This window comes from Xiphophorus maculatus, chromosome 23 (genome assembly GCF_002775205.1).
Source record: "Xiphophorus maculatus strain JP 163 A chromosome 23, X_maculatus-5.0-male, whole genome shotgun sequence".
In the NCBI taxonomy this organism is placed as follows: Eukaryota; Metazoa; Chordata; class Actinopteri; order Cyprinodontiformes; family Poeciliidae; genus Xiphophorus; species Xiphophorus maculatus.
The window spans coordinates 6,098,994-6,111,636 of NC_036465.1; the positions used below are offsets into that span (position 1 = coordinate 6,098,994).

Consider the following 12,643-nt stretch of genomic DNA (forward strand, 5'->3'; position numbering starts at 1 on the left):
ACTGAGGCCTGACGTCTACAAACAGATAATACTGTATAATTGATGCTTGCTCAGCCTTTGTGGAAATATGGTGAACATGTTGAATCCTTTGTAGAGGCTGCAGTGGCTGAAGAGTCCCTGGCTGGCCTCAGTCTGAACCAACCACTGAGGAGAACAGAGCTTCATTGTGTACAGCACAAACTCCACAGATAACAAGGTTGTCAGCACGTCACTGGGTTCCTCATCTTACTCTTTTACGCACACAAATGTGGTGTCATTGTAATGCCTGTGACACAGGGAGAAGCTGTACCTTCAGCTTAAATGTATGAATTTCCTTGACATCACTGAAAGGTGAATTCCTCTCAATCTTGTGCAAGAGGTTCAAAAACAAAACAGAGAAAAGCTTCAGTTCACTTCACACACCGCTTTTAATTTTTTGAACAGAAAACAAAGAGTTTAAAAACTGATGTTTTGAGCACAAAAAATGGCGTGGTAGAAATTGCTAAAGAGTCGCCAACGTTTGTCAGTGGCGTATTTAATGCGTCAGTTTGTCACTTTGAATTGCTGAGCCGAACGAGAAGGCTTTATTGTTTATTCAGTTTATTCAGAAACCTGGCCAACACGGACTGAAGAACTTTGTTCACTTCATCTGCTCCCATTGCTAAAACCATAGGCAGACTACAATTTTAAGACAATGCAAAAAATTACGTCATTGTTCACAATCTCTCCTTTTTTCAGTGATTTTACTGAAGAGCTATGGATTCAACACATGCAAATGACACACAACCTTTTTATGAACTGTGCGATGCTGTGAGAGTCTGCTAGAGCCAGCTGCATATTTACAAACCCCCCCTCCCAAAAAACATCATCCTCCTACTACTTCCTGTTGTCTTCACCTTTTTTTACCAGTAGTAACATCCGATTGTTGGTCACATGATTAGTGTCATACAAAAAAAATAATTTCCATTCCAGTTTTGAGAAATACATGTATTTCAACATAGCTGGAAAACCACCTTATCCTAGTGCAAAAACTTTTTATCGGAAAATGTGAGTTTGCTGTGTTTCCACTAAGCAAATTTATTTTCATAATTTCAGTTTGTGTAAGTTTATGGTTATTGGAAATGCTGCTACTGAAACCCCTCAGGTCTACACCATGGTAGCTTTGCTCAAATGTTGTGTTGTTGTCCCATCACAACAAGTCCTAATATGATTGAGGGGTAGTCGCACTTTTGCAATGCACTGTACCTGTTCTAATGCTGGTATTTTTGTATTGAGCACACAATCCTCAGTTGACCGGTGGTACAAGATTATATCATGATACTGCATACAGTGTATGTATCTCAGAGGTTGAGAAAAGGTGGCTCAGGGTGCAGTTACAGGTGTCACATCCTGCCCTGTGTGCCAAAACCAACTCACCCATCACCAGAAGGTTACAGCCAGTCAGCGAAACGCGCAGCTTGATGGACAAGAGCAAACACTCAGTCGACTCTGCGGCTTTACGTCTTGGTGGGAGTCTCAGCTGTAGATTGCCTCACTGTTTGGTGGAATTAATCATCCTGTGCTTGATGAAAGAAATTCTTTATGGTTAATATTTACTTCTTTTTCATAGAGCTACCACCTTCTCTTTAGTTCAAAAGGTGAGATTTTTGAAAATATTTTGTCATCTAAATGAAGTTATTTTGTTTTTGGCAGACTTATCGTTTATCTTTTCACCATGAACTGTTATAAATGGAGTATTATCAGACTTTAATGTGCCTTGTGTCCAGGCTATTATGTCTTGCTCCTTCTTCTGCCATTTACCAAAAATAAATCATTTTGGTAATCATACCTGACCTAAATAAGGAAAAGTCGTTGTAGTCACATGTTTCAAACTTCAGTCCGTGATGGCAGACGACTGCAAAACTTTAGATGTCTCACACACCTGAATCAAATAATTAGGTTATTAAAAGTGTTTCTGTAGAATGTGACTGAATGCTGAAGGATATATGAACATCTGGTTTCAATTGTATCTAAGGTTTTGTTGATGAGAATCTACACAATGTTGAGGGAATCCTAAAAACATCACAATGCCACATGGTATTTTTTCTTATCTTCATGTTTTACTGCTTCATGCAGCTGTCTTGTTTTGACTTGTTTCAGATGCAGAGATTCCTTTGATTTGCATTCCAAAGATGAAAACCTTTTCCTAATCTGGGATCATCCATGAGCGCAGAGAAGAGGACACCGATTATAACAGCTACATTACTGGAATTCTGTCTATCAAAACAATTCCCTAGACCATCATCAGCAAAATGTATAATAAACACATAAACAAAATCAATATGTAAAAGGTAAAAAAAACAGACCAATTTGGGAAGATAACATTTAAAGTTAATCTATTTTGAGAATTTAAGGGGTCTTCTTGTTTTTGCAGCTGTCCTTTGTTTTATTTATTCTGTTTTGCTTCCGATTTTGTTTTGGGTTTTTTTTTTTTGGACACCAAGTCCCTCTCTCTTTGTCTGTCTCTCTTTTTTTGTGCAATCTATACAATCATTGGCATATAGTTGTAATTTTTTTTATTACCTAACAGATTTTTTCTCTGCTTAAAATGGTTGTTTCTGACCTAATTTCTGTCCTTCAGCCTGCTTTTGGGTTCTTTAGAAAATGTTTAGGTCAGTGGTGCCCAAAGTCGGTCCTTGAGGGCCGGCATCCTACATGTTTTAGTTCTCTCCCTGGTTTAGCGTACCTGGATCAAATGATGTTTCACTGGAAGGCCTAAGAAGAACATTGACATCATGGAAAGGTTGTTACTACCACCATGGAGAGAACTAAAACATGCAGGATGCCGGCCCTCGAGGACCTACTTTGGGAACCCCTGGTTTAGGCAATGGACCACCCACAATGTATCAAACACAAACATGATTTTCTTCTCTTGAAAGGATGTTTATCTTTTGGCAAATCACTGTAAACAAGGTGAACGTGGAAAGTTCAGGTAGAGTTTGATGATAAAAAAGGTACAGTTTGATGAATTCACCTCTAAAGAGACAAAACCTTATTTTATTCTGTTTTATGTAAGAATTTTTTGACTGCAGCTTAGTGCCTGGCTTAGATGCTGTGTGTTGGACATGGACCCATAGTGAACTTGAATTTTTCCTGCAATTTTTGGACATTTTCATCAATTATCAACATGTGAGAATCTAAAGAAATATGTTTGAAGAATCTTAATTGCAAGGAACTGTTGGGATCTGAGGTTGTTGAGTTGTTTGGGTAGCTTGAGTTCATTCTTTGATTTTTGTGAGTTTGTTTTTCCATATTCTTTCATGAAATCTTCACTGGCCCGCTCCGTGTCCTTCATTTGGGTCCTACAACAACCATCTATTGATCATGAACAACAAAAAAAATCCTTAAAATTTGTTCATCTCACTTGGGTTACAGTAAGTCACCAGAGAAGAAACATAATTTAAAAAATAAATAGAAACAACATCACTGAAGGAAAAACAGTGGTTTCACATAACCTGTGACAGAGTAATGTGTCGAAGTGAGTGAGACTGACATCTCACTAAAACTCATTAAAATAGAGAAATACACAATGAATGTATTATACCAAGACTTAAAAACATAGAAAATGCCAGAGGATTATAATTGCAGATTCCGGGGCTACAGGCGGAAAATGGATGTCCTGAGTAAAACACTGTGGTTCAACTGACCTAAAAGCAGAATGAATATGAAATGCAAATGCATTGCTTGCTTTCATGATGTTTTCAGGCAGTTCTTGGATGTTGTCTTACTGCTGATATTCAGATACTAAAGTGCCTTTAATCAACTGCACCTTTCTGTTTCTTTCCCTCCTGCTGCTTTAGTCTCATCTTTGTGTAACAAATAATGCCGATATGTAAGCTGCTGTGTGTTTTCTTATCTGAGGTGAAATTCCAGTAGTTCACAACCTGGTGGTAACCAAATCATATCATGAATACAAAAATAAAACAGACTAAAAACATTCATAATCAAACAAGAAGTTGAAAATGTACTTTTATTTTAAAAATGCAGGAGGATTCCGGACATATGCTTATAATTTTGTTCTCCTCAGCATAAATGTTCAAATTTTAGAACAAAGCAAGAATCTAAACACAGCAAAGAACTTCAAAGCTATTTTTAACCTCTGTTCAGGCCCTCTGGCTCCTAGAATGATTTGCTACTAAAAAGAGCGACAGCCCTTTTCTGCTTAATAGATGTTTTGCCTTTATTCACTCTGAGCCTGCTTCTTCAATCTCTCTTCCTGTTATTCTTGCTAAACAAACGCACACAGAAATAAAGTCACATGTTAATGTTCTGAGTATTTTTGCTCATAAGAACATTCCTTGAGGTGTAAATGACATGTTTGTTTCTCACTGCCTCAGATCAGTTGCATGAAAACAAGCTAAAAATGAATTTAACATAGAAACCTCAAAAATGAAGCAGTTTTAGAAAAGATTCTTCATGATTTCAAGCTTGATATATTTACCATCCAGTAAGAAGTTTGTAAAAATTCTATAAACTTCTATATTTTACACCTGAATTAAGCAGAGACACTGTGAAGATGAAATGTAGCTACATGTTTTGTTTTCAAAGGAGGTCTGGGATTTAGACGTTCCTGAAAACAGTCTGTCAGAGCCGCCACACTTCCACCTGATGGAAGGTTTCAGGCTGTAATTACACCAACACACTCCACAAGAGCTTGCCGCTGAGGAGTCTACCACAGGTTTCCAGGATTTGTAAGGGACGCCTACAGTCAGGTTTCCAGAATCATCCTCAGAGGATCAGTTAGATCACAGGGTGTGGCTAGAAGAACTGGTCAGCATGCTTCACATCATCAAAACCACAAAATGTTTATGTTCTGGATTGTAGTAGCAAAAAAAAATGCCTTTAGGCAAAAACATCTGACACTGAATAAATTTGCTCAATGTTTTGGACCACTGGATTGTTAGATTTCAAACAGGTAACAAATAAGCTTCTATCTTAAGAATGCAAACAGAAATTTGCACAGAAATTTGCAGAAATATATGTGTGAACCAAAAAGTTAAACCAATGCTGTGAAACCCATTTCTTTTCTTTTCTTTTTTTTTTTTGAAAATACGCTCCATCTTAGCATCACACACTGTTTGGAAACATAAATCAATTTAATCAATTCATTTTTTTATTAGTTTATAGAAAAGTCAAGCTTAAATAAAAAAAACTACCTGATTTTGAGAAAACGTGGCATTGTGCCACCATCCTCCAGACTTTCCCCTTCTTAGAAACTGAAATCAATCAGCCAGTCACTATCTGGACCTGGATGGCAAAGACAAGGAAAAAAAACATCAGACATTTTCAGCAGATGTTCTCAGTATGATCTTCCAGCTTCATCTGGTCTTCATTTTTCTCTATTTCATTTTCACTTTAAACTCACTGACGTGGCTTGGACAGCCTAACTGTGCTTAATACAGTTGCCTGAACTTCCTTTTGCCTTGTGGCCACATTGCACCTCTAATCTTACTGACTTTAGGATCTGAACAGACTTCAAACTGCAGAGCTGCACTTAAACAATAAAACAGCAGCAGGCAAAATAAAGCGTAATTGCAGCATTTTGCTAAATATCTTAAGCAGTCAGGCGTAGCTGCCACGTGTACATGAGAGAGTGACGAGATGGCAAAGGGAGCAGGGTGTGAGAGGAGAGAAGGGAAAATAAAAGGCAATCAGAACAGATGGGAGGAGAGAAGAGAGTCATGTTCTAACAACACCTCCTCTCCATCAGCAGCTGGATTTCCCGGCAGAATGGAAAAACGCCACGTTGCATTGCAGCTTTCACCCCCTCCCTCACTTCATCCCTTAGTCCTACTGCCTGATCCTGCAGCTGTTCTTCACATCTGCACTGGTCTGGTCTGTGGAAACAGACAGGAGCAGCCCACAAAACTCCAACAGAGGAAATAAAAACAACAAATAAAACCCATAAGCTCAGAGTGAGAGTCAGGGGAAGTGTGTGGCTGTCCTTTTCAGACAGGTGCTTGAACATTAATTTAATAAAATAACTGAAGCTAACTTAACTTAGATGTGGAGAACTAATTGTTCCATAGATGGTGAGTTTAATAATAGCTCCCTCGAGGGCTAAAATACTTCACTGAGTCATATAAATAAATATAAACCTCCAGAGGCTTTGAAACAGAAACATTAAGATTTGTAATACAAAATTAGAAAGTTAGGGGATTTTAATAATTATGATGCCCAGATGGACTAAAATAGAAACACTGTGTTTTTGACTGGGAATTTTTACCCAGAACATTCAATCCAAACCTAAACTTTACTGTGGATGAAAAGGCTTACAAAGATTTCAGACACTTTCACATTTTTTTAGGCTGGGAAGGTTCCTTGGAAACATGGATTGTGGATCAGTAATCCAGGTCTTTCTGTGAAGAACTAAAACAACATGGAAAAGGATCCAGACTTTGTCAGCAACAAGTCTGCAAGGTTTATTTGCCCTTCTGGCAAAGAGATAGAAGAGATATTAGAGTGGGACTGCCCTTTCAAGAGCATATCTTTTCATGCATTGTTCTGCAATGAAATGGAACATCACAGTCTGTATGCATACCTAAAGCTTATCTGGATGGCTAATCTAATGTGTTTGTAAAGAGCTGATTAGAGGTAAACAAAGCTGAAGTTTTGTTCAGCACATCTGAATTAAATGAAGGGTTCATTCCCAAGCTTCTGTAGACAGTGATCACACGCTAAGGTGGTCATTTAGCTGAGCTGGCCCAAAGCATAAGTACATTGATAGGACTTTTGCAAAAATGCAGGTTGGTTCCTGGATGTGTTTTAGAACCGGTGTTGTGTGTTTCCACAGAAAAATAGGTTCCACAGCACCAACTGTGGGTTTTTCTGCACGATTTGTGACATTCTCTGTGGTCTGGTCAACAGCTGTCAAAAAAAACCTGGTCAACTGAACAAAGAAACAACAAAGAAGCATAGCAGTAAAAATATGCACAGTGGTGTGTTGAGGAACAGCTGATTTTATTTTGGGCTGACTGGAGTGCTGGAAAGCAGAGACACGATGACCTTTGTCTCACTGCTATGTGCAGTAAGAGTGAACACTGTTGATGTTCAATTGAAAGGTATGGGGATTATTAAATTAAAGGAAGACCTTTAAAGAAAGGAACAACATTCACAGTTCAGCTAGCTCTTCCATCTTGTTTTTATGAAATCAAGTTCTATGAATGTTCATAGAGGCATTTCTGAGTCAGAGTAAATATGTTAATGCTTATGGAAAACTCAATGGAAAAGCTTCATGACTCGTCTTGTGTAAGTACTTAGGATTGGACCTCTAACCCCTGAAAATACAGACTGTGTCAGCATCCCAGGAGCGTCTTGAAATTAGACCAATGCAAAGCTTTCTTACACCCCCTCCCCACTGGATGAGGACCCAACTGAGCTGTATGAAACAAAAAAGAATCAAAAAGAACATGGATTGTCTTTTCAGAGTCATGCCACCCACTAGGATTTAACCAGCTTTAACAAACAATGCAGACTTTCCACACATTCCTCGGTGCTTGTTTGTCTATTATTCCCCTTTTATTCACATCATGGTTTTACCTACTTGATGACAATTTCAGCTTAGATCATTTAAGTAACACTACTCACAACAACTGTCAATTCAAGGCATTTTATAAAAACAACAGATCTAGTTAGTATTGATAAAAGAGGAAGAATGGATGTGTCAAGGTTCTGCACAGCGATTCTTTAAGACCGGTGTTCTTAGTTCAGAGGTCAACAGCCTTTACAATCTTCTACTGCCATTTTTACCCTCTGTGCTACAAAGTGAAAATTGTCTACATCTGCAGAACCCACACAAACCTTTGAAGAAGATAACTTAAGTTTTGTAAAGATCTTTAAGAAATGGATTTTTAAATGATTGGTTTTATGGAACCAAATTTTTATCTCTACTTTTGAACTGAATGTCTAATATTTTTATAAAACAAAAAAAAAACATGCATTTGTAGCCTTAAAAAAAGAGTAAAACAGTAAAAAACAGTAAAATTATTACTTTTAGAAATTACTTGCAAAAATTATGCATTTATATTTGTTTTTGTATTTCATAAAACAAATGTCACAAATTGTGTTTTTTGGCACCTTTATAGCTAAAACACAGAAGAGTTTTATATTGTTCTTCCATTTTCTAAGCCCAATTTTCTTTGAAGGGTAGCTGGTGCAGATCTCCAGCGGTCCTTGGACAACAGGCAGGATTCAAACTGGAGAGCCCATCACAGAGACACACAAATACACACACACACGCATTCATGCCAAAGGACAATTTAGAGAGATGTGCCCTCATCTGTTGGGGCAGCAGCTTCTGAGTCAGGGAAAGCTTAACAATCTGATAAAGAAGGCTGGTTCTATCCTCGAGAGATGATGGGGAAAAAGGATTCTGCTTTAAATGACGATCATTGTGGACCACTGGGAGCAACGTCTTCTTCAGATTGTTACACAACGACAGAGTGTCTTCAGTCAGAGTTTTTTCAGAGCTGATGTGAGACAGACCTATGCCATCAGGAGCTACAACAACTCTTTGAAGAAACTTGTATGAGTTACTGTCGTGTTCCGGGGTTCTTTGTTTTCCTTGTGGGAGTCGGCTTGCTGCTTCTCACCATCTAGCCACCAGATGGCGCCAGACTCACCTCTCTCTGGAGTGGTGTGTTGTCATCCTGCGCACCTGTGATCTATCTGCTCGTCAGGCAAGGTGTACAAGAGGAGCTGACTGCCAGTACTTCGATGCCTGAGTGTTAGCCAGTAACGGTACCTCTGAGCCCCCTTGAGCTAGTCTCTGTTTTTCTCCTTGGTGTCTGATCACTTAGTGATTCTCCTTGTTGTCTCCTGCCTTCAGGTGTTTTCCCTGAGACGTCCTGGGTTCCCCTCGTGACGCCGTGGAACATACCCACTGGTAACCCGAGTTTCCAGACTCACCTCCTCCGGCTGATCGCAAGTCCCTCCTGGAGGTTCCGACTGACAGTCGTGCCGCTCCTCTGTCTCTGTCCTGCCTGAACCTACCTGTCCGCCCCCCGACAACACTCCCTCGCCGCCTTCTGGATCTCTGTGGCCAAGCGCTGTTCCTCCTGGATCATAAGGAAACAAGGACCCCGAGCACGGCAGTTATCCCTCCAAACCTACAAACTCCTGTTCAACAAGTAAGATTACTCCAATTAACTGTCATCACTCCCGTCTCCTACACCCTGTGAACTCACCATCTTCTTGCTGTGTTCTTTATAGTGTGCCGACCACTCCGTGAGCCTTTTCCCCCCCTGGATTGACCCGTAATCTGCAGTACATTCAAATATTGCTGTTGTAATAAAATTCACTTACAATATATATATTGCTCTCCTGTGTCGTGTTCTGCATGTGGGCTAGAAATATAGACTCATCATGACAGAACACTCAGGCCAGCAAACAAGCCCAGCAGATGCGATCAGGAGAGCGTTGTCCGATCAACACACCCAGTTACAATCACATGAAACGGCTTTAAGAGAGCTTAGCTCACGACAAGTCAAAACTAACCGGCAGTTAGCTGAGATAATCAATTATCTCAAACCTTCCGCTTCTCAGATTCCTTCTCCAAGTCCAGCCCCAGTTCCGGCTCCGGTCCAATCAGTCCAGCCCACGTTTTCCGAGGTTCGACCACCGCTTCCTGAGAGATTTTCTGGGGACCTGAGCAGATGTAAAGGTTTCTTAATGCAATGTTCTATTATTTTCAACCACTCCCCTCAGAGTTTCCTTCAAGATGGCTCTAAAATCGCTTATGTTTTGTCCCTGTTATCCGGGCGGGCCTTAGACTGGGCTCAGGCCCGATTTCCTTCCCCTGCAAATTATAACTGCTCGTTTGACGAGTTTTTGAAAGAGTTCCAACAAACTTTCAGTCAAGACTCCGATAAATCATTTAACTCACGCGAGCTCATGGGAATTAAACAGGGTCAACGCACTGTAGCAGATTTTGCTATAGATTTTAGAATAAGAGCTGCAGCAACTGATTGGAATGCAGCTGCATTGAAGAGTGTTTATTTTAACGCTCTTAACGAAACTCTAAAAGATGAACTAGCTACGCTAGATGAACCAGAGACCTTAGAAGATTTGATCAGCCTAACTATTCGCCTCGATAATAGGATCCGGTCTCGTACTAGGGAGAGAAGACATAGAGAACCGCTAGTTAAGATTCATGGAGGATTTCTACCTGTTCCAGCGATTCCTTCTCCGCAGGCTCCTCAGGATCCTGAGCCCATGCAGGTGGGTCGGACACGTCTCACTCCTGAGGAGCGACAAAGACGCATCTCCTCTCGTCTCTGCCTGTATTGCGGATCCCCAGGGCACTTTCTCGCCCAATGCCCAGTCCGTTCAAACTCCCAGGTCCGCCAGTGGAAGTGAGGAGGCTGGCGGACCACTTGCAAAGGAAAGATTCTCCTCGCCTGTCACTACCTGCCACCTTGATCTGTAAAGATCAATCATTCCCATTGTCTGCTCTTGTTGATTCAGGCTGTGAACAAAATCTTATTGATTGTACTTTAGTTCAGCAAATGTCGATCGAGACCGAGCCACTCACTGTCCCTCTTCGAGTCACTGCCATTGATGGGAACACCCTACCTCGAATAACTCACCAGACCAAACCGCTACATCTCATTATTTCTGGAAATCATAGCGAACTCACCTCTTTTTTTTGTTTTCCCCATGGCCAACTCTCCCATCATCCTTGGCTTTAAATGGCTCCAGCAACATAACCCTCAAATCAACTGGACAGACAGACATGTCGAATCCTGGTCCACCTCCTGTCATTTATCTTGTCTCCGCTCAGCTGTTCCCCCAGGTCCACCACCAGCAGACCCGCAGGAGGCAGACCTGACCGACCTGTCGATCATCCCACCTGAATATCATGACCTAACTCCGGTATTCAGTAAGTCCAAGGCTCTCTCATTACCCCCACATCGACCATACGATTGTGCTATAGATCTCCTACCCGGTGCTCCGTTACCTACAAGCCGTCTTTACAACATTTCCCGACCAGAGAGAGAAACCATGGAGAAATATATTAAAGAATCTCTGGCAGCCGGCATAATCCGCCCTTCCTCCTCTCCTTTGGGAGCAGGATTCTTTTTTGTTGGTAAGAAAGATGGTTCCCTTAGGCCCTGCATCGATTACAGAGGGTTAAATAACATAACAGTTAAGAATAAATATCCCCTTCCTCTGTTATCCTCTGCCTTTGAACCTGTTCATGGGGCAACAGTTTTTTCAAAGCTTGACTTGAGAAATGCTTACCATTTACTCCGTATTAGAAAGGGAGATGAATGGAAGACAGCATTTAAGACACCAATAGGTCACTTTGAGTACTTGGTGATGCCTTTTGGGTTGTCTAATGCTCCAGCCTTTTTCCAGGCCCTCGTAAATGACGTGTTGAGGGATTTTCTAAATGTTTTCGTGTTTGTTTATCTGGATGATATTCTGATCTACTCAAAGTCTCTAGACGATCACAAGCATCATGTTCGCCAGGTCCTGCAACGTCTTTTGGAGAACAAGTTATACATCAAGGCTGAAAAGTGTGAGTTCCACCAATCATCAGTGTCGTTTCTTGGATTCATACTTGGGGGCGGACAGGTGAGACCCACAGAGGAAAAGATTCGAGCGGTATTGGAATGGCCGACTCCTCAAACCCGTAAACAACTCCAGCGCTTCCTGGGTTTTGCCAATTTCTATCGCCGATTCATTCGTAATTACAGTCAAACCGCCCTACCTCTAACTGCTCTCACCTCTACCAAAATTCCATTCAGTTGGACCTCGGAGGCAGAGGCCGCCTTTACTCAACTCAAGAACCTTTTTGCTAATGCTCCCATTCTCATTCAGCCAGACCCGTCCAAACAGTTCATTGTTGAGGTCGACGCCTCGGACACTGGAGTTGGAGCCGTGTTATCCCAGATCTCCCCCCAAGACAACAAGACTCATCCTTGTGCTTTCTTTTCCCGCAGATTATCTCCTCCTGAACGTAACTATGATGTGGGGGATCGAGAGCTTCTGGCCATCAAGTTGGCTCTGGAGGAGTGGCGGCATTGGTTGGAGGGGGCTGAGCATCCGGTGCTGGTCTGGACCGATCACAAGAACCTCTCTTACCTGCAGTCGGCTAAGAGACTTAACCCCCGTCAATCACGTTGGTCACTGTTCTTCTCCAGATTTAACCTCTCCATTTCCTACCGTCCAGGGTCTCGTAACATCAAGCCGGATGCCCTTTCCCGACTCCACTCACCTGAGGATTCCGAGAAGGTTCCCGCCCCTATCCTGCCCCCCAGCTGCACGGTTGCAGTGGTTACCTGGGAGATTGAAGACATTATTAGGCAAGCTCAACTATCTGAACCCACTCCCGACTCGTGCCCACCTACTAAGATTTACGTGCCCACCTCTGTCCGTGCCCGTTTCCTGCAGTGGATTCATGCCTCCAAATTCTCGGGCCACCCAGGTATCAGTCGTACCATTGCCCTTGTCAACCGTAAATTCTGGTGGTCTTCAATCCATAAAGATGTTAAGGAGTATGTCTTAGCCTGTACGATCTGCTCACGTAATAAGGCATCTCACCAACCTCCATCTGGTCTCCTACTGCCGCTACCTATTCCCAAACGCCCGTGGTCTCATATTTCCTTAGACTTTGTCACAG

At 41.5% G+C, this 12,643-nt stretch overlaps 1 long non-coding RNA gene across 1 annotated transcript; it reads left to right on the forward strand.

Annotated features, from left to right (window-relative positions):
- Window positions 1–8,535: 8,535 nt before the first annotated feature.
- On the forward strand, window positions 8,536–9,277 carry LOC111607120. Its single transcript, XR_002752310.1, has 3 exons — window positions 8,536–8,757; window positions 8,846–9,146; window positions 9,229–9,277. It is a non-coding gene; the product is annotated as an uncharacterized LOC111607120 (long non-coding RNA).
- Window positions 9,278–12,643: the final 3,366 nt, after the last annotated feature.